We start from the raw sequence: 21,365 nt of genomic DNA, 5'->3' as shown, positions 1-21,365 counted from the left end.
GCACACACACTAACACACACACACACTCACACACACACACACAGAGGATTGTAGACTTACTCAGACATCTGACTAGCCTCTCTTGGAGGACTGTGATAGGTTATCACAGGCCATGCCATACACAAACAAAGAGGCAGACGAGTCTCTGGACAGAGAGGAAAACGTGCTCAGACACTCACACGCAAATACATTAATAGCATACCTGTGCATCCGGGTGATTATCTCTACACACACACAAACAGTATGAGTGGGGCAAGGGAAATCTAAATGGGAAGGGAAGAAGGAAACAGCGTAATAAAGAAGTATGTAAACTAGAGGCTGTAGCAGTGCAGGAGTTACAATCACTGAATAATAAATGGGCAATAAATGAAGCCAACCTAGTTTCAGCCAAATTAAGTTCCTGTAAATCTGGGATGTGCTGCTGCATATCCACTCACTGAGCCCATTATTAGGACCATGATACCAATACTGGGTAGTTCCTCCTTTTGCTGTCAGAACAGCCTCAGTTCTTCATGTCATGAATTACACAAGATGTTGGAAACTTTCCTTTGAGATTCTGCTCCATGTCGACATGACTGCATCAAATAATTTCTGCTGCAGCAGCTGCACATTCACGCTGCCAACCTCTGGCTTTACCACATCCCACAGGTGTTCTGCTGGATTCAGTTCTAGTGACGGGGAAGACCACTGAAGTTCACTGAACTCACTCTGATGGTTGTGAAACCAGTTTGAGACGACTTTTGCTTTGTGACTGGGTGCATTATCCTGCTGGAAGCGGCCATTAGAAGATGTGTAAACTGTGGCGATAAAGGGAACCACATGATCAGCAACAATACCGTGGTATGTAAACCACGATTGACTGATATTAAGTGTGTCAAGTAAATGTTCCCTACAACATTACACTGCAACCAACAGCCTGGATCAGTCTTATTGGTTCAGGTCGATTTTCTCAATTTACGTCTCTTTGAATATCATCCAGCCACTATAGTCCAGTAGGAGAATTCTCAAGGAGAATAAAACACAGATGTGGTCTATGTTTATTTTACTGTATTTGTAACCTGTGCCATCTTTGGTCAGTCTGTCGGACCATGCAGACCTCGCTGCAGCCCCTTCTATAATGCACTGTGTCTAGGAATAAATTCCTGATTGAAATACACTGCCCTCAGGTGGTCAGTATCAGAAATGCACATCATTCCTGCACATGAGGAGCCTTTTGTGACTGGAGTTATAAATCAAATCCTAATATACCAATAAAACACTAAACATATAAATAAAAATTCTATTCAAAATTATAATTCATGCAACATTTGCAGCAAGAGACATTTTACACTGAGTAAACACCAACAGTCAGAGATGAAAAATGAATTCATTCAAAACTGCACATGTACATAGGCCTGGTCTCTAGTGCAGTTGTGCAATAATCATATGTGCGCACGTGTACACACACACACACACACACACACACACACACACACACACACACACACACACACACACACACACACACACACACACACACACACACACCAACACACACCCGCACACACATACAATTCCTGCACAAGGTAGGCAAGTATCCAAACATTACGTACATCAGTTGTTGCTGCTTGTGTACATGGCTGTTTGCCCCTGTATCAGTCTAGTTCAGATTATTATCTGTACTGAGCGACCAAATTATGATAAAAGAATTGTTTGTTTGGGAACACTTACCTCCACCTGTGAAACACTCCCCAGCTCTGAATGGCAAGTTGTCAGTGACTGTTGTTACCCAGGTGTTGTTCATCGTTGGTATGGTGGTTTGAAAGTGAAATGGGATGAAGTCATCAGATGAAACTAATAGACATGGACATAAAGGGAAAAACATGTCGTGAACAAGGGCAGTTAGCTTCTATCAGTCAACACAGGATGTTAAAGTGTTTTCATGGAGCACTGCAACCATCGCCGACTTCGGTGTCCATGTTGCAATCGCTTGATGTGAAAGGTGACTGGAAAAGTCAACATAACATAGCTGAGAAAACAAAACCTTTTGGTTGGTCTAAATGTCATAAAAACATACAAAACACTTCTGATTAAAAAAAAAAAAAAACAAACAAAAAAACAGTGTATGTTGCCTAGGGGTATCCTTAAGAAGGAGCAACACAATAGTCTATCAGTCATAAAAGCACAGTGCCATAAAGACATGAGGGCACACATCCTGATGTTTAATCTGCATTCATGTCGGTTTGATAAGATCGACCTCATAAATGAGAATGAATGCGTAGTAAAAACCAGACTCTTTAATTACTGTCTCGATTTCACAACTGCCCTGTTGTGTAATTGTGTGTCTTTCAACAGGAGAGCAGCAGAGGATGTGTGCTTTGTTGCATGCATGCAAAATACTGCAGGTCTCATTGAGATGGACGATGCAGAATGTGCAGTTAGACTAATAGTAGCAGCATTACAAGTGTGGCTTACGTGCAAAATAATCAGTGTAAGAGCACAGTAAAAACAAGAGAGACTGGTGTGTCCAGTTAACTCACCACTCACTGAATCTTCTCCTGGGTGTTTTATCTTGTTATTTTTCACCGGAGGTTTTTCTATAATATGGACAGAAACAGAAACATGGTTTTAGAGATTTCTCTTGTTTGGACCATTGGTGTGCAGTTTAATTTTTTTGTGTTCTATGTTTTAGCAGAGAGTGGAGTCAAATCAGGAATGCAGTCAGTGCTCTTGGGAAGCTCCAACGCACTGTTTCTCCATCATAGAAAACAGCTCAGGTTAGAGCTGCAGGAGATTTGGGTGGATTGCGTCGCATATTTTGCTGTAATATGAAATTAAATTAAATTATAACATCACTTTCATCTTGAGTTAAAGTAAAATACAGAAGTTTAGTGTTTCAGAATATCGGGGTTTCATACGACAGAGGTGATCAGTGGCCAAAGTTCAGGCAAGTCTCGTGTAATTTAGTGATGCAACACCAGCACCCTCTGTACTGGATGACAACAAAAACAGTTATAGGGACATGGAAAAGAATATGATGTGTATAGTATGAGCCTATTATGTGTGTGCAGGTGTGCATGCATGCATGCAAGCACGTGTGTGTGTGTGTGTGTCTGTGTGTGTGTGTGTGTGTGTGTGTGTGTGTGTGTGTGTGTGTGTATTTTCGATGTTAATATGTGAGGTAGTTGTATCTGTGTTTTGTGATCCAGGGTAGACTGGTGTATGGGGAGGTGAGTGTGTAGGGGGAGAGGGTGAAAAACAAAGTATAGTGGAAAGTAAGGATGTACTCGAAATATAATTGTAGGAAGAATGTAACAAAAAAAAATATATATATATATATATATATATATATATATACTACTATAATACTAATACTACTACTACTACTACCACCACCACCATCACCACCACCACCACAACAACAATAATAATAACAATAACTCATGACAAAAATATGTGAAATATGTGAAATATAAATTATAATATAAAATAGTGTGAAATAAAATGATAATAGTGTAGTGATGTTATGACAGTATGGTACATTAAATTTGTGTTAATTATTAACATGACTATATTATGTAACAATTATAATATGGGTGTGGAGGTCAGGTCGGTCTACCGTGGAAGTGAGCAATAGAGCCCCAACCCCCCAACCCTAAGCAGCACTTCCAGGGGTCCTGGTGTGCCTCCTTCTTTTTATACAGTACATGTATGTTTTCCATAAGCTCTGTCAGTCTGTAGCAGGTGTCAGTACACAGCTGTAGCTCTGCTGTTTATCACATTTAACATCACTGTTCGTCAGCATGAACACATGAACATAGCACAGTCATTGGTTCCTGTGTGTTGTGTTCACTGCCATAAATCTTGATCATATACAACATATTTTTTCTGCTAGTGCTTGTCAGGCTTGTTAATGTTGCTAACACTACCAGCAGTGTGTGTGTGAGAGGCACAGACTGGGGGTGGTGGTGGGGAGCCAGACAGTTCAGCTGAAGTGAATTCTCAAATCCAAGCAGAAAAGAAAGCATCTTTATGATCACATGTACAGCACAAAAAATAATTAGTGTGTAGTTCCTCTTTAAAGATAGATAAGATCTGCTCTGTTCTTAAAACAAACAAACACACACCCACACACACACACACACACACACACACACACACACTGTCTCTCTTTCTCTCCTCTCTTATTTCACACCCCATCTTGGTTTCCAGTATCAGCAGGATTGATCATAACATTTCACTCTCAACTATCTTCTATAAGAAGATCCAATTCCACACACACACACACACACACACACACACACACACACACACACACACACACACACACCTTTTGTTATAAACATAACCTAATGGAGCTTACCTTGAAGAAGGACAAGCTTTATGGAGTGTGTGTGTGTGTGTGTGTGTGTGCGGAGCTGCAGGAACACAGAGGAAATGTTCAGGCAGCACCTCTGCTACTGAAACCACTGGATAACTCTGATTGTTTTTAGTTCAGTTTCTCGTCTTTCTTCATGACTCTTTGCTGGGCATAAAAATACAATAAATTAAATTAAGCTAAGCAGGTGTTGTGTTTTGGCGTCTCCTTGGTGACATGTCCAACAAAAAGCCTCTTTTCTTCTCTGTTTGATTTTCTGCAGTGAGGACTGACCGGTTGGTTATGTAGTCTGGATTTCACTTTTTGAAATTCTCAGTATCTAGTTTCAAGTTGTGAAATGTCAGAATCTTTATTTCCAACAGGCGATTCAGGAAGAAAATGAATGTGCCTGACATTTACAGGCTGGATTCAAACTGCTCAACTCACATCTAAAAGTTCAAGTCAAGTCAAATACTCATTTTCAGACTTTCAGAAATTTCAGAAATTCAAGATGCAAAGTCAGATCTGAAAAACTGGGACACCAAGTAAAAGCAATCGAGTCTGAACTAAATGGATCCGGACTCTGGCCATTCAGGTTACCAACCATGTGATCCAGGGAAGCAAAAGTTTTCTGGGATGGTACTGAGATGGTTCACCTTATATTGTATTACTGTGTCTTTCCGGTGCTTTTCCTTGTACTATTTTCACATTCTTATAATTGTAAATGCCCAGCTAGTTCACAGCACAACGGAGGGGACAGTAAGTACGGGGGAACAACTGGTCTGCCGAAGTAGACTGTTGGGCTGCGACGGTAGGAAGTGCCGAGATAAGAGTCCACATCATATCACGCCATGTTGTAGCCATCCCTTAACCATCCCTTAACCATCCCTTAACCATCCCTTAACCATCCCTGCTTAAGGTCCCAATTAAGGTTGCAAAGGGGCAGAAAATTTCTGGTAAATTTCTGGAAACTTTCCAGAAACTTTCCATGGGAAGTTAAGCTGGGGAATTTTGGAAATAGTCCAAATTGGAAACTTTCTATGGGAATTATGGGAATTTATGGGAATTATTGGGAATTAACTGGAAATTGGGGGTAATTTAAACAAACTGTATCATATACAAACATAAATGTAAATATTTTTGTTTTGTATTTTTGTTTTGTTATTTTTTGTAAACAACTGAAATGGTCTTCAAAATATTTTACAATTGATGTATAAATTCTTGTATGGTTACAGAAAACCGTCTTGCAGGAGTCAGAAGAAACAGCATCACATTTGTGGTAGCTATAATAAGCTAGCCTCTTAAATGGTCAATGAAAACCTTGAGAAGGTTGTTGCAAACCAGTTATGTGATTATTTGCACAGGAATGGTTTGTTTGAAGATTTTCAGTCAGGTTTTAGAGTCCATCATAGCACAGAAACAGCTCTGGTTAAGGTTACCAATGATCTCCTCATAGCTTCAGACAATGGACTTGTCTCTATACTTGTCCTACTAGATCTTAGTGCCGCATTTGACACCATCGATCATAAGATTTTATTACAGAGACTAGAACATATGGTCGGCATCAAAGGAACCACACTAAGCTGGTTTAAGTCATATCTGTCAGATAGACTCCAGTTTGTTCATGTTAATAATGACTCCTCTATCATCACAGAAGTCAGTCATGGAGTTCCACAAGGTTCTGTGCTAGGTCCAATGCTCTTCAGTCTATATATGCTCCCTCTGGGAAACATTATTAGGAGGCGCCAGATGAATTTCCATTGTTACGCAGATGACACCCAGCTGTACTTATCCATGAAGCCAGGTGAGACTAACCAGGTAGCCAAGCTTCAGGTCTGTCTTAAGGACATAAAAACCTGGATGACCAGTAATTTCTTACTCTTAAATTCAGACAAAACTGAAGTTACTGTAATTGGCCCAAAACACCTCAGAGATACACTATGTGATAATATACTGACTTTGGATGACATTACCTTGGCCTCCAGTGCTACAGTCAGAAACCTTGGTGTCATTTTTGACCAGGACTTGTCCTTTACTTCACATATAAAGCAAGTCTCTAGGACAGACTTCTTCCACCTGCACAATATTGCTAAAATCAGACCCATTCTATGTCTAAAGGATGCTGAAAAACTAGTTCATGCATTTGTTACCTCAAGACTGGACTACTGTAACTCTTTATTGTCAGGATGTCCCAAAAATTCAGTAAAAAGCCTCCAACTGATCCAGAATGCGGCAGCACGAGTACTGACAGGAACTAGGAAACGAGATCACATCTCTCCTGTGTTAGCTTCTCTGCAAACTCCAGAATCGAATTTAAAATCCTCCTCCTCACCTACAAAGCCATTCATGGTCAGGCACCATCGTACCTTGGAGAGCTTATAGTTGCCTATTTTCCCAATAGGACACTTCGCTCTCTAAATGCAGGTCAACTTGTGGTTCCCAGAGTTTGTAAGAGTAGAATGGGGGGCAGAGCCTTCAGCTATCAGGCTCCTCTCCTGTGGAACCAGCTCCCAGTGTGGGTTCGGGAGGCAGACTCCCTCTCTACCTTTAAGATCAGGCTTAAAACTGTCTTGTTTAGTAAAGCTTATAGTTAGGGCTGGCTCGGGTATGTCCTGACCCATCCCTTCGTTATGCTGCTATATAGCTAGACTGCTGGGGGATTCCCATGATTCACTGGGCGCTCTCTCTCTATTTCTGTCTCTCTCCCCCTCTCTCTCTCGATAACTTCATGCCATTAACTTTGTATTTTTTCTCTCCCGTAGTTTGTGCTTCTCCTCTCTCTCCCTCTCTCTGTCCTCATTCTGCAGGTATCTCTACCTCTGGAGCAGCAGGACCCAGATCCACCACTACTCATCTTTACTATTAACCACTGTTACATGTCATTATTATTGATAACACCATTACCGACACAGCTGTTCCTGGTCTCTCTCTCTCTCTCTTCTCTCCCCTCTCCTCCCCCTCCCCCTCTTTCTATCTTCTCCTAAACCCAACCGGTCGAGGCAGACGGCCACCCACCCTGAGCCCGGTTCTGTTGGAGGTTTCTTCCTGTTAAAAGGGAGTTTTTCCTCCCCCCTGTCGCCAAGCGCTTGCTCTTTGTGGGAACTGTTGGGTTTATTCTGTAACAAAGTAAGGTCTTGACCTTACCCTGTAAAATGCCTTGAGATAATGTATATTATGATTTGGCGCTATACAAATAAAATTGAATTGAATTGAATTGAATTGAATTGAAATGAAAAATAGCTTACATTTAGCACCTAACTTACCAGCTAGCTAGCTACTGTATGAATACATTTTTATTTAATTTTTGCAAGTTAAACAGTAATACCATTATAGATCAAATATATTTACCCCATAATATTCTAAAAAACTTAATTGACTTTATATAATCTGCAGGCTCAACTGTGTGGCTTCAATAGTCTTGTACTTTGGGCTCAAAAGTGTGGCCTCCAGGGTTTAAGCAATCATCTGTGCATGTGATGGAGGAGTGCACAGTGCATGCAGGGGGCGTGGCCTCAATAGCCCTGCAGTAAGCAGTGCTGTGTGCATGTGATTGAGGAGTGTACTTGCATTAAATCTGGTTGTTTTAGCCAAGATTATGCTACAATATATTTTCCCCAACTATATTTAAGTTCCCTGTTGAGGGCCAACCTTCAATTTTGTAAATTTCTGTTTTATTCCCATAAATTCCCGTTAATTCCCATAAATTCCTGTTAATTCCCATGGAAAGTTTCCAACTTTGAAAATTCACGGAATTTTGCAACCCTAGTCCCAATTAACCTGGTAGGACTTCAGCAAGATCATCCAGCATAAAAGTTGACCTTAAATTTAACTTTTGCTGTGACTGGTTGGTGAAACACCAACAAGGGGACATTCCTGATAAATTACTTTGTATATCTGAATGGTATATCTCCTCATCATTTGATCGCACCAATTGATAACTTTCCAGAGTATACATATCTGATAAAAATTCAAACTCATAGATCTATTATTCAAATTGGAATTCCTATGGTGTATCTCATTGTTTTATTTGTAGCTGAAACAACACTGTCCCACTATAATTTCTGTCCCACTTTAATTTTTAAATGCAGGGCTGTTTTCAGTCTGAACACCTGCTAACACTGCGAGGCAACCCTCTGCGGAGTGTGTTTGGAGGCGTGGAAGTAACACCCTTTTTCCACCACGATTATCAGGTATAAGCTGGTTTTTAAATGCGGGTAAACCTGCTAATAAAAGCTGTTTGACACCTTTTCCACTGCAAGATGAGTTTGTGATGCAGTGATGTCATCACAATGATGTCATCACATCCACTTATAAAACACACACAGACGACATCGCACCAAGCAAATGACAGATCTGTTTACAGTGTCTGTGTGCACTGAAAGACGTTACAGCAGGAAAAGGGGCGAAAATTAGCAGGTTCACCCAGGTGTTGTCTTTACACTAATGCCAATCGGAGCCAGAGCCGATAAATATCCACGTCTATTGCAGAGTCATTTGACCGAGGTGTGAATGTCCATTGTAGCCTTTTCATTGCGGACAAAAGCCTGGTGTCAGCAGGTTTTTTGACCAGTGGAAAAGTGGTTTATGACAGGGTCAAACGCTCTTTTTTCAATCTCACCTTCAAATGTTGCCATTCGGAACAGGTATCACACATACACACATCTAACGTTAGACCATACAGTTCATTTAAGCAAACCATTTTAGTTTCTCTCTTAGTTCCTGATACTACTGGAGGCCTCTGTACACAAATCTGCCTGTCTTCCATTTCCCTTCTTTGGGAAATGCCCCTCACTGGTGACTGAAAGTACTGCTGTCAGGTCAGTGTGACAGTACGTTAAAGGCTTTTTAAAAGGCCTCAGAGACAATCATTTTATTACAACTTTGTTGTAGCGAGCTGCTTGCTGAGTTTTTCACCTTATACACAGTGCTTTTCCAGACCTTGTTTTGTACTGAAAATACCACTGAACTGAAAACAGTTCGGATCAGCGCTCGTCACAGGTGAACGACCAGTCATGTGTCATGTCTTACTGATGTTCATACAAAAGTACATTTGGGCAACAATGTTAACAAAGTTAAATATCTGAATTATACTGTACAGTGCAGCCCTTTACCAGAAAACAAAAACTGATCAGCTCCCCTGTTTCTCTCCTAAGACAGGCTTCAGCCATCTACCTCTGGTTATTTTTCTCACATGTTCTTCTCCACTGTTTATCCACTTTCCTCTCTCCACATTTTCCTTCGCTCACCTAAATCCAGACCCTGGATCACTTTGAGCTGTGACGATAGGCTCAGATAACAACCAGAGTTTGACTCTCAAATCTGGTACAAACAGGATTTGGATACAACACAAAGGAGGATGACAGTCACAAGACTTGATTAGTCTTGTGTCTTGACTCTGCCATATAAAACTGAAGGATTATTAGACAATGTATGATTCTATTAATTCCATCAGGTTTAATTAGTTTTGAACCACGGCTGGTTAAATTATTATTACTCCCAAGTGAAAAGTTTTTCATTGTTTATTATAAGTTTCAGGGACAAATTCTTTACTTTAAGCTTCTATCCACGTTTATCATGAAGATGCACCATCAAACTTCATTTGAATCATTCCTCTTCATGCAGTCATACCAACAAGTTCTCACATTTGTAACATACTGATGCCTCTTGTATGTCCTCAGGGCAGGAGCATGCTAGGACACAAATAATCCCTACATTAAAGCTGACATTTCCTGATTAGGATCATTTCAACCATCCCCATCGATGCAGGCATCTGGAATTTCACTCACACAGTTACACACATTTCCGCTTGTTAGTTACACCTCCTCAGCTCTGCTTAGCTCCTCGACATGTCAGGTCCAAACAGGCATCCTCCTCGAAATTAGTCACAATAGGCAAATCATGTTGCACGAATTACGCGCTCGTAAAGGTGATATAATCGACTTCGACTGATTGAAATCCAACAACTCATCTGAGTTGAACTTTGAGGGGGAAAAACAACTGACGGCATGGACGTCAAAGAGAGGATTAAAATCATTTTTAATGCAACTTAAACATTAAAACCCATCTAATCACCACAGGAACATGAATACCTTTTCTAAAAACCGTATCTATTATCCAATGCAACAAAAGCTATTGTTTCCCACAATGCACAAGTCTTTCCTATGTGGAGAGACTATCCCTGTGAAAGACCTGGCTGGTAGTATCAAATACACAGTTAACACTGCACGTCAAACCCTCAGTCATTGGATCCAGTGGATAAATCACTAAATCACGCCACAATAGCCACAGACTCGGCTCTTTCACACAGGCCACATGAAAAGGGAAGGAGAGAAAGAGGGAAGTCTGACTTCCATGGCTCAGGCCAGCCAGACAAAAGGCTCTGGAACAGCGCTGCCTCGGGACAAAATCATATGACACTGGCGCACAGGAAATCACCCAAATTGTCCATTGTCTGGGACAACATCAAAATCCCTCTGCCTCCACGCAGGGGCAGGGAGAGAGCCGAGGGAAGATGGATAGAGAGGAGGAGAAAGTGCAAGAGTGAGAGGTGAAAGAGGATGGGAGAGTGTGTTTTTGTGTGTTCACAACACGTTAGGGGGATAGAAAATCAAAAAATGTACCAGTTGTGGAGGAGTTGTTGGAAAGGCATTTCTTACAGTTTAAAAAGAAGGACTTGTTTTTAACATTAGGGCATAAAAAACATGTTACATGAGCAGTCTAATAGATAGTATCAGCTCAATCAGCATCATTCAACCATAAAAAATGAAGAGTCATATTTGCAAAGCAAACAATTTCAAAGACAGCGAAAGAGGATCTGTCAAACTACTTTTTATTGACATTAGCATATTTTTCCTCCTAATTTCTCTGCTGGCAAACGTCCACAAGGCTTTTCCTTCTTAAGGAAACAATTATGTTAATGCCAGGAATACCTTTCACAGTACCGTTGTTATTCATTCACCTGTCAGTTTCAGACACGGATCACCAGAAATGTCAAACTTAGCCCTGTTGTTACATTGATTCAATGCAGTCTCTTTAACCGAAGCGAGTTTTTTGGGTTGTGTGTGACCTATTGAAAACCTGTGAAATATACTTTTCAAACATGAATCTGTGAAAATTTAGATTTTTTTCATGGAGGGCACAGACAAAAGAGGCTCCAGCAGTCTCTCTCTGAGAAGTGTTAGTATCTTGTGTGAACAGAAACTGATACAAGGCTGTCAAAGATCAAAAGATGGAGTAAGTCCACCGAGGTCTGAAGTCCAGTTCTATCATGATTTCATTTAGTCTTCATGTTGTGTGTACTGTATGTGGGTTTAACTCACTGCAGTGCCCTCGATCATGATAATGAAGGAAAATGTCGCTCAGTACAACAGTGTGTCTCAGTTTTTCTGGACAACAGTGAAGCTCTGTGGCACAGAGGAATAAGATATTTCATACTTTGGATAACCAGACAATAGGATCTATCATTGGTTTTTGTATTCTGTCTGTGACTTGTCAATAATATGAAACATATAGAAGGAAAAATAAAATACTAGAGGTCATATTCGCCGTCCTCAGCTGAAACTGCTACTGCTGGTTTATCTCACCTGCTGCTCTGTCTCTAACTCTGCTGCTAGAAAAAAAGGCCCCACAGAAGCAACAAGTGGGGCTGCTGGAAAAGCTTAGTGTAGTCCTTTCTATTTACTTTAGCTTCTAGTCACAGGTTGAATACATAAATCATTATAACCATTCAGCTTGGAGAATCAGAAACTCACAGTTATTTAAAGTAAAACCTAACAAACTTCAGGTTTTATATTCATCATAAAGCCGACAAAACAAGCGTAAACGGATATGGAAAACATGCACTAATGCCTTTATCTGGTGTAAGCTTGTCACTTGCTTTATCCTTTAGAAACAGGAGTTAACCGGGGGATGTGAGCACAGTGCAGGCATTCAAATAAAAGCAAGACTGTGGAACAAATTCAATAAATACAAAACAAGGTGATCTGTAAAGCAGCCTACAACTCCCCCCTCCCCCTCGGTTCATAGATGTATTTGAACAGGTGAGTACAGTCAACCAAAGAGTGATGTGCAGGTAGGCAGTCAGCCAGCTAGAGCCTGAGGCAACAGTGGCTCTCATCTATTCAGCTACACAACTCATACAGACAGACAGCCCCGCTTTGGCCTCATTCATCCCTCATCTCACCCCCGACTCTGGGAACAACCCCGCACCCCCCTCTCCCACCCCCACCCTGCTTACACACACACACACACACACACACACACACACACACACACACATAAACTTCCTTGTACTTTTCTCCCTTTTTGTTTTGTGGTTGTCTCTCCAGTGACTATCTGCATTGTTTTTGTTTGTTGTAACTGAATACAAAGGCTACAATAAGAACAAAATGAGTTCAGATGCATGATCAATATTATGTAATATTAAATTTAAAAAAGCTAAAGAAAAATAGTCTTAAGAAGTTACATGAAACCAAAGCTACACACTTAGTGTCAATGTTAGTTATTCAGACACCATAAACAAAGCTGACACAAATCCTTTGTTCCGACAGCTGACAGAAGAAAATGAGCCAAAAGCTGAAAAGAAACATCACCAACACACAGCTGATAACAGTCCAGAAATATGATAAAAATGACTTTCTGACACAGAAAGGTAATGCCCTCTGCTCCTCTGTACACTTCAACAGTCAGCTTGGTACAAAAACCTGTTCGTTAGCTTGATTTTCTGCTGCATCACAGTTAACAAACAGCAGTAATCCTGCACAAACCCCTGATTGAGCAGGTCTCACTTGGGTGTGTGTCTTTCTGTGGCCTTCGGGATCCTACCAGCTCAATATGCAAATGACTCTACAACAACAGCTTGGTCAAAAAAACCTCAATTACAATCAAATCGGTATCTACTGTAAATGATTTGTGTTTCTTTCCACTTATTTGATCTAAAGTACCATAAACAATGGTGTGAATTCTTGGTTTTGACAGAACAATGTCAGTACTGGTGATGTGATTAATATCTGTTTGGGTGGGCACTGAAAAAAGTTGGGAAAAAAATGGTTACCAGACTTGTTGCTGTGAGTTTTGACAGTCTGGTAAATTTCACTCATCACAGCTGTACCCATGACAGAGAGACAGTTAACACAAGCTAGACTTTGTTCTGTGTATAATGCTGGACAAACACAGCAGCTACTTACTCAGGAGGTGATTAAGCAACAAGAACAAGAAGTAAAGTCTGGTGGGAATCCATGCTAACATTAGCAATGTCCACATTTCGAGTGGAGGCTAGTTAGCCTGGCATGCTAGCTTCCACTTTCTGAGTGAAATACCAAACATAACACCCCAATGGGTCCCTCTAAATGTTTTACATTGTGAAGGGACAGCTCACTTAAACAACAGTGCGTTACTGATGCTATGTGCTTTGTTGAAAAAGGGTTACGTCATAACCATAACACCCTCTCGGAAGCTTTAAAGTTAGACACTGCTTCGTCAAATATGTCCAGACAAGCTTGTATCCTCTTTTGAAAAATGGAAAAATCTCCACAATAGCTGCTACATAATTACAGTTTATAATTCCTTACACGACAAGAGGAGAATTCAAATATCGGTTGAAATATAATCTCATATAAAGACATTCAGAAGGTCTGGCTTTACTCCTCTTTGTGGTTGGCATGTGCCAGCAGAGGTGCCTTTGAGCAAGACCCTGACTCTCACCAACTCCTGGTCAGGTGGGCGGGAGCTTGGGGGCGTTCCTGTGAAGTATGAAGGTGGTGATGGTGTCATTTTTGACATTTATCTTTAAATGATTTTCTTCACTGCTTGCACAAACTTCCAACTATTTCTAACAATCCAGTGTGACAGCTGCTGCAAGTCTCCTTAAACCATCAATGGGCCTCTGTGTGACAGCGGGTGTGTGCACATGTGTACAAATGTTAAAACAGCAGGACTATAATCCCTGTCTGCGTTAAGCTTCCACTAACCGAGCATTGTTCCACTGTTTGCTTGAGTCAGAAGATGAAGTTTACCCATTTGCTTGTAAAAATCTTGACAACAATAAACAGCCACTCTGGACTCTTCCCCTTTGACAAACTAACACCTCAGTAATGGGATCAGGACATGGATTTGCTTCTGTCAGTTATAAGTGTTAACGTCTCATTAGTGACGGCTAATCCACAGGGGAGTTAGGAAGGAGCTCTGCAGGAGACTGTGTAAACAGACTGTGTCTATCAGGAGTTTATCTGCTGCATCTGTGTGTTCAGACAGGTACTGTAAAATTAATAGTAATGCTTCACTCACAAACACCAACTGAGTGTTAAAGGATATCCTGGACCAGAGTGTGCAACATCCTTATTCTTCATAAGGATCAATATCAGGTCATGGATCTGATTGTTGAGGTCTGAGTCAAGGCTCTAGTGTTCCACTCTGTTATTATTATTATCATCATCATCATCATCATCATCATCATTATTATGGAAACTTGACTGTTGAGCCATCATTTAATCACAAGATTTTGAAACACACTCAAAGAGGTATAGTTTTTATCTTGTATCTCTTCTAGCTACACAAAATATATAATGAAGGATTTTAATGGGTTTTTTTTTCTAATATTCAGGGTGATACAATCACATGTAATGATTGGAAAAAACTCAAGTACGTTGCTGCCAGGACTAGCACCTAATTTCAGTGCACGTACAGCAGATGGTACATGCTGATTAGATGGTGAGCCTGAGTCCAAGCATCCTTATCAAATAATACTTTAATTTCTAATGTTTATTTTTCTTTCCTCAGTAATACAAATACCGAACACAGTACAAATACTGCATGGAAACAGATCTTTTTCCTTTCTTGGACTCTGAGATGACTCATTCTACAACCTTAACTTCTTCTGCTTTCACTAAAAATAGCTAAAAAGAGGTAATCTGCAATGTTAAGCACTAACAACATGCGTTTGTTAAAGACGTCTGGAGGTTCGGTCTCACATTTTTAGTGCTTTGAGAAGCGCAGCTTCCATCTCTCAGCCTCAAACAACACGTGACAAATATTCAATTAGGGCCACAAAGACAAATTCTTCCTTTGTTATAGCTATAGTTTATGTGTGTGTGTGTGTGTGTGTGTGTGTGTGTGTGTGTGTGTGTGTGTGTGTGTGTGTGCTGCCTATCACCTCCTGTTGGTTTTTACTTGAGCTCTACTGTGATTACACAAAGTGCCATGCAAACAAAACCTAATATTATTTTACAGTCAAGCTTTAGGAAGATTAGCTGCACCTTCAAACAGGGCTGCTGTAACTTAATGTGTTACACTGAGATCCTCTCATTCTACTTTAAACTGTTTACACTGCAAAATATGAGAAACATTAAAATGAAGCTCAGCTACACTGAGCTAGAATGTGACAAACACATTATTCATGTATGACATGTATTTCTTTCTTTTTAGGTCAGTGGATTTGGAAGTTTAAATGACGTGTTTTCGTCATCCTTGTATTGTTTGATAAGAAATTAAAAGCTCGTGAGTGAAAACCTTTTTAGGCCGTGTGACAACCATGATGACGCTGTACGAGCGTGGAGTCCGACTGACCGACATATTGTGATGTGTTCTTATCGGCCACCCCGCCTAATTTGTCAACAGTTTGTCTTCGCCTCACAACACAGTCAGGATTAACATGTGGATACTAGCTCAGGATCCACCAGTGAACACCGGCCATGCATCGCTTTGCTTGTTTTGCTTTGCATACACAAGGTCACACTGGTGCTCTGAACAGCGGGTCAGTAATAACGGACAAAAAAAAGAGTATCAGCGGCAGTTGCACCATTTGACACCTGTGCACGTGAAGAGCTGCATCCTCGTGTTGCATCCTGTGTTCGCCCTGTTATAAAATGAAGCTGTAAATATAGCTCACAATGTGTTCAGAATCAAAACAGCTCATTTTCTCACAAACTGGTATTTTTTCTTTCTTCAACTGTGGCAAACATTATTAAGACCACCAAATGTTCGCTGGGGGATCTTTAGTATTAAAACAGTGCTGCACACGTGCACAATCCCAAAAAGAAGAAACCTATTGATTCTGGAGACTCTTCAACCCAAAGTGCCACAAAACTGTCAGTGTTGTAGTAAGTTTACATGTGTCATAACTAACGTCGTTATCATACAAAGCTTAGCGTGGACCAAAGCTATTCTCATGCCTACACTATTTATTTAGATTTGTATTCCTCCCCGACTTCTATCTCAGACTGTGGCTGTTCATACTGTTCATTTCAATAAATCACATGTTGCCACAACTCTTGAGAGCCAATCATCTCGCTGTTGTAAAACATTAAAAACAGTTTTCTCTGCAGGTGTCAGCTGTTGTCCTGTTAACACCACCCATCTCCACCCCATTCACCTCCAGATTTCTCCAGAACGAACTGTCCACTGGGTCCTTCCAGGAATCTCGCTCCACATCTTGTCTGTACTGATTCTCTTCACTCTTCTTGCTCCTCCATCTGTGCGACGTGCCCTGTGCCTCATGGTGTCTACCCCGGTATAAATAACAAATATCCTGTTGTTCACAGCATTTCAAATATGTTCAATGGATAACTCTTAACGCCCCAGCCTTCTTTCAATTAAACATTATGTCACCGACTGAATACAGTGCTGACGGGGAAAGTAATGGTTGTCAATTTATCATGTACAATAATACACAGTGTTAAAACTGTGGTGTTAGATGACACAGTGAGGCCTTTATATCACTACCAGCTCTACTCAGGCACATACCAACATCCTAAATCTGATATCTGCAGACCCGAAATTAGCTATTTTCTGACTATTAGCGCGTTATGGGTCAACAATAGGTTGGAATAGTGAGGGTCGACTATATAAATATATACACACACACACACACACAGCCTCTTCAAGTTTGTGTGTGTGTGTGTGTGTGTGTGTGTGTATGAGGGGTAAAGACAAGCAGGTAGAATATCACAGGTCTTTTAGGAGGTTTAGGAGGAAAAGAGCCCCCATCCCCACCCCAACACACACACACACACACACACACACACACACACACACACACACACACACACACACACACACACACACACACACACACACACACGTTCCACAAACCCCTGTTAGTCCTTTTCACCATTATCTTATGTTGTCATCTCTCTCTTTCAAGATATGGGGATCCTGTGGCAAGACCCCAAGACCCCCCTCTTTCCCCAACACACACACACACACAGAGGGCCAGTGTTCTCCCCTGGGGGGCTGACCAAGATGAAAGGAGGAGTGGTGAAGGGGACTAAAGGAGCAGATAAAGCAGGTGAGGTGACCTCGCTCATCATCGTTTCTCTCAGCTCTCTGTCCTTTTCCCACATTAGCTTCCAGTGTTCCTACTTTGTTTAAACAGAAACTTTTCTTTTTAATGTTTATGTCCATGTCACCGTTTCATTTATGTTTAATATGTTTATGTTCTGACAATTTGATAAACAGTATCTTCAAATACTTGATTTCTTTGTATGTCTGTTTTTGAAAAATATGCTCATTGGGGTTAAATTTGTACAACTGTGACCTAAGAGTTACACTTGGGAATTTTGTTTTTCTGGTCACATATATCTGTTACAGGTTTGTAGCAAACTAGCAAGTGAACGTATCACTGATCTTGAATTGTCCTTTTGTAATCCAGTACATGTCTTGCAATCCTGTGTGAGATATTTCAGTAACAAGACAAACATTTAAATAGAAAACATTGCATCTTTCACTGAACTACTCTATGGAGTTAAGGAGATTGTACAAGGGCTTGCATGACAAACTGTAAAGCTGCCAAACACTGCCACCATGTGGTAAGTTAGATTCACTGCAGGAGGGCAGGGTAGGTGCTGGCGTGAACACCATACTGGGAGCTACAACTGACATTTATAATAATTATGATGATAATATACTTGATTTGTGTAGCACCTTTTATATAGGAAATGTAGCATAAAAGGTTTTACAACAAAGAAAATATATGCACCAAGTGCCTCACATAAAAAGACAATTAAAAAAAAATAAAAATAAAAAAAAAATATATATATATATATATATATATATATATAAATGTAAAATCAGATAGATTTAATAAAATACCATATAAATCACAAAATATATAAATAATTAAATTAATTAATAAAAATTAAACAAAAAAATAATAGAAACTTTTTCTTTAAACAAAAACTTTTCTTCTTCTTCTGATCTCTCCTCTATTAAATGGCAACTCGGCTCTGAGGCAAACAGCTATACACATCCTCTTTTCCCGATGGACACAAATGCACCACAGGTTTTAAATACACTGGGTTCAGCTTCTTTCAGCTGCCCCACAACATTTCCCCCAACAGGTGAACCCTCACTGTGCGTTTTATCTGCACCAGGCACATAATAACCAACCTCTTCAGTGGTGCTGTGGGGGTTAACATAACACACACACCACAGTCTTCTTCTTCTGAAACCAACAACTGACATCAATACTTAAAACAGCGTTTAAAAAGAAGTGGTGCAGTAAATAACTGCAGAACTTAAAAGTAAATAAATAAAACCATTTCTTTACATCGTGTGAGTCAGTGAACAAAGATATTAAAATGTTTTCACTCATTTAGCAAAAACATATTTATAAATTAGCTGAAATATGTCAGACTTCAGCACGTACCAAGCTGCTACTACTGTCCCATGTTTACTGCAGTGGTGAATGAAGTGTTGATATTCTGAAGTAAAAGTGTCATGACCACTGTGTAAAAACTCTCTGTTAGAAGTAATGTCATGAAAACTACAATCAGCAAAATGTACGTAAGTATCAAAAGTAAAGGCAGAAGTTCTGCCCCACTTAATTTTATAATAAACTCATTATGTCAGATCCAGGACTACTGTAATGCTCACAAACTTGGCTCTGATGTTCAGACTTTGTCCTCAGTGCACATAAAGCCTGTTTAACAAATTGTAAACTATATTTATTGTACATATTGTATAGTACCAAAAATGTAAAGTTATATCACAAGATTTCAGTATCGTGGAACAAGTGTATTCCTGATTTTTGTAAAGACGTGACAGAGACACAGTGTGTTGCGGTAACCAGAGTAACTCATTTACACACGTGCCCACAGCGTGAGAGGAGCAGCATGGGAAAAAATGATGTAAAATCTATGACAATAAGAAATTTCTCACTTTCTCCTAATGGTCTGATAAAACTCTCTGCTGCTGTTTTGTCTGTCCGTGCGCTGTCAGTGTCAGTGTTATCATGCATCAACATCATCATTATAAATGAGTTTTCTACATCTCTTATTGAAATGACCAGATACCACAAGGGAGGAGAGTTCAAGAAGGAAACGCAGCTTAGTAAAAACACATATACTATAATATAAACACATATTAGCTAACTCAGAAATGTACTTTTGAAAACTGAGCACGGAGCAAAACAATATATAGTCTTTACAGGCTAGTGAATTTCTCATCAAACCCATATGCTATTAGGTTTACTGGGAGATTTAAAAAAAAAAAAAATTCAAGTGTGATATGATGACATGATTTTGAACCGGTGTTCCAGTTCAACTGGTGGTCATGTTATCTAATGACATTTGTTTACACATTCCACTTCCTGTGCCCGCAGATCACAGATTTCTCATTTTCACCACAGCAGAAATAAGAAATAAGAAATAATAAGAAAATAAGGAGGGCATCTGCTTGGTTAATTGTATTGCAGTAACACAGCAATTCAAATCCCAATGTGGGCTTAATTTATGTGTATATTTGTTTTTGGCCAGCAAGTTTAGTATTATTGTCTGTAGATTATTATTATCCGATATTGACATGGATATGCATTAAACATTACCTGGTGATTGTTAGTTTTATTTGGGCAAGGTCTTCAATATCTGGCCACACTTCACAGACACACAGGTGGATCTGCTATGGTGAACATACATACTCCAACAGGAAGTGAAATATGTACGCAGATATCACCAGATAACATGACCACCACTTAAACCGGAACACCGGCCCAAATAACCCCTGATATAGTAGAAGTAAAGAAGTAACAGTACAAGCACCTGCTAATTACTTAACCCCTTAGCCCCACTCTGACCCGCCGACGGGTCATCTGAACGTTACACACACAACTTCAGTGTGTACACAACTCTTGTGTGTCAGTGCGCACTCATGTGACATATCTCTGGAAAGCTAAGATTGACGCAAACCATTTTAAGATACAATCATAACAGCAGGTACAACCAACCCCTCTGTCAGACCAACGACTAACAAACAAGCCATTAAAAAATGCAACTCACCAATGAAGTCTCAGTCCTCCGCCAACAGATAAAACCCCGACAAAAAGGGTCGTGTAATATTAGCAAAGGTCCAGGTAAAGTATTTAGTCCAAAACACATTCTTCCATCAATCACACGGACATGGAGTTAGCATGTAAACATTAGCCATACAATGCTATCAACATACCGGCTGCATGCTGACCTTTCGATTGACACCTCCCTTGACCAATAGGAGCTTCCATGTCTTACTGACAGCCTACAATGGCCAACCAGAGTCCGCATTGAAAAGAAGGGTCTGCCCCTCTTGCTGTGTAAACATGAGTCAACTGTAACCGACTGTGCTGGTCAGTGGCGCTTTGAATAGCCAATGAGAGTCGAGGAAAATAAACCGGTTCAGAAAATTAACTTTTAGTCAAGAATTTCGAGCACAAGCCGAACCTGCTACAGGCAGAGAGTGTTGGCCAATAGGCACAAAATGTTTTTATTTGTAAATGTAAATAGTGTGTTGTAAATATAAATTGTTGTTAATAATTTGCTGTGTTCTATGACATCACTGATGATAACAGTTTACGTCATATAATTATTTATACCTTTCATCGACTTTAATTTTTTTTCTTCATGTCATGTCACATGTAGAAAAGCGACGTTATTCATATGTCCTAGGAAACACAGACAGACAGACAGGTACCTGCCAAAGTACTCATAACTGTAAAATGTGAACGGTTTGATGTGTTCTGTTGTATATAAATTATATTTTCCACCACACCACCTATATTTACTCG

At 40.1% G+C, this 21,365-nt stretch overlaps 1 protein-coding gene across 4 annotated transcripts in view; it reads right to left on the bottom strand.

Moving 5' to 3' along the window:
- Positions 1 to 20,914, bottom strand: part of LOC139628559 (eukaryotic translation initiation factor 4 gamma 1-like) — a 97,702-nt gene extending 76,788 nt beyond the window's left edge. For 3 of the 4 annotated variants that reach the window (XM_071490316.1, XM_071490319.1, XM_071490318.1), the window contains exons 1-3: positions 20,605 to 20,914; positions 2,520 to 2,576; positions 1,711 to 1,833 (exon numbers count right to left, since the gene is read on the bottom strand). The gene's annotated coding sequence lies outside the window, so the exon portion shown is untranslated. The remainder of the gene's footprint in view (positions 1 to 1,710; positions 1,834 to 2,519; positions 2,577 to 20,604) is intronic. The other variant, XR_011692809.1, reaches the window with a different exon arrangement.
- Between the last annotated feature and the right edge of the window lie 451 nt (positions 20,915 to 21,365).

This window comes from Trachinotus anak, unplaced genomic scaffold (genome assembly GCF_046630095.1).
Source record: "Trachinotus anak isolate AG129_WGS33_773 ecotype Australia unplaced genomic scaffold, CSIRO_AGI_Tana_v1 ptg000012l, whole genome shotgun sequence".
NCBI lineage: Eukaryota > Metazoa > Chordata > Actinopteri > Carangiformes > Carangidae > Trachinotus > Trachinotus anak.
Note: the sequence above shows the minus strand (reverse complement) of the source record. Positions and strands in the feature narration are given on the sequence as shown.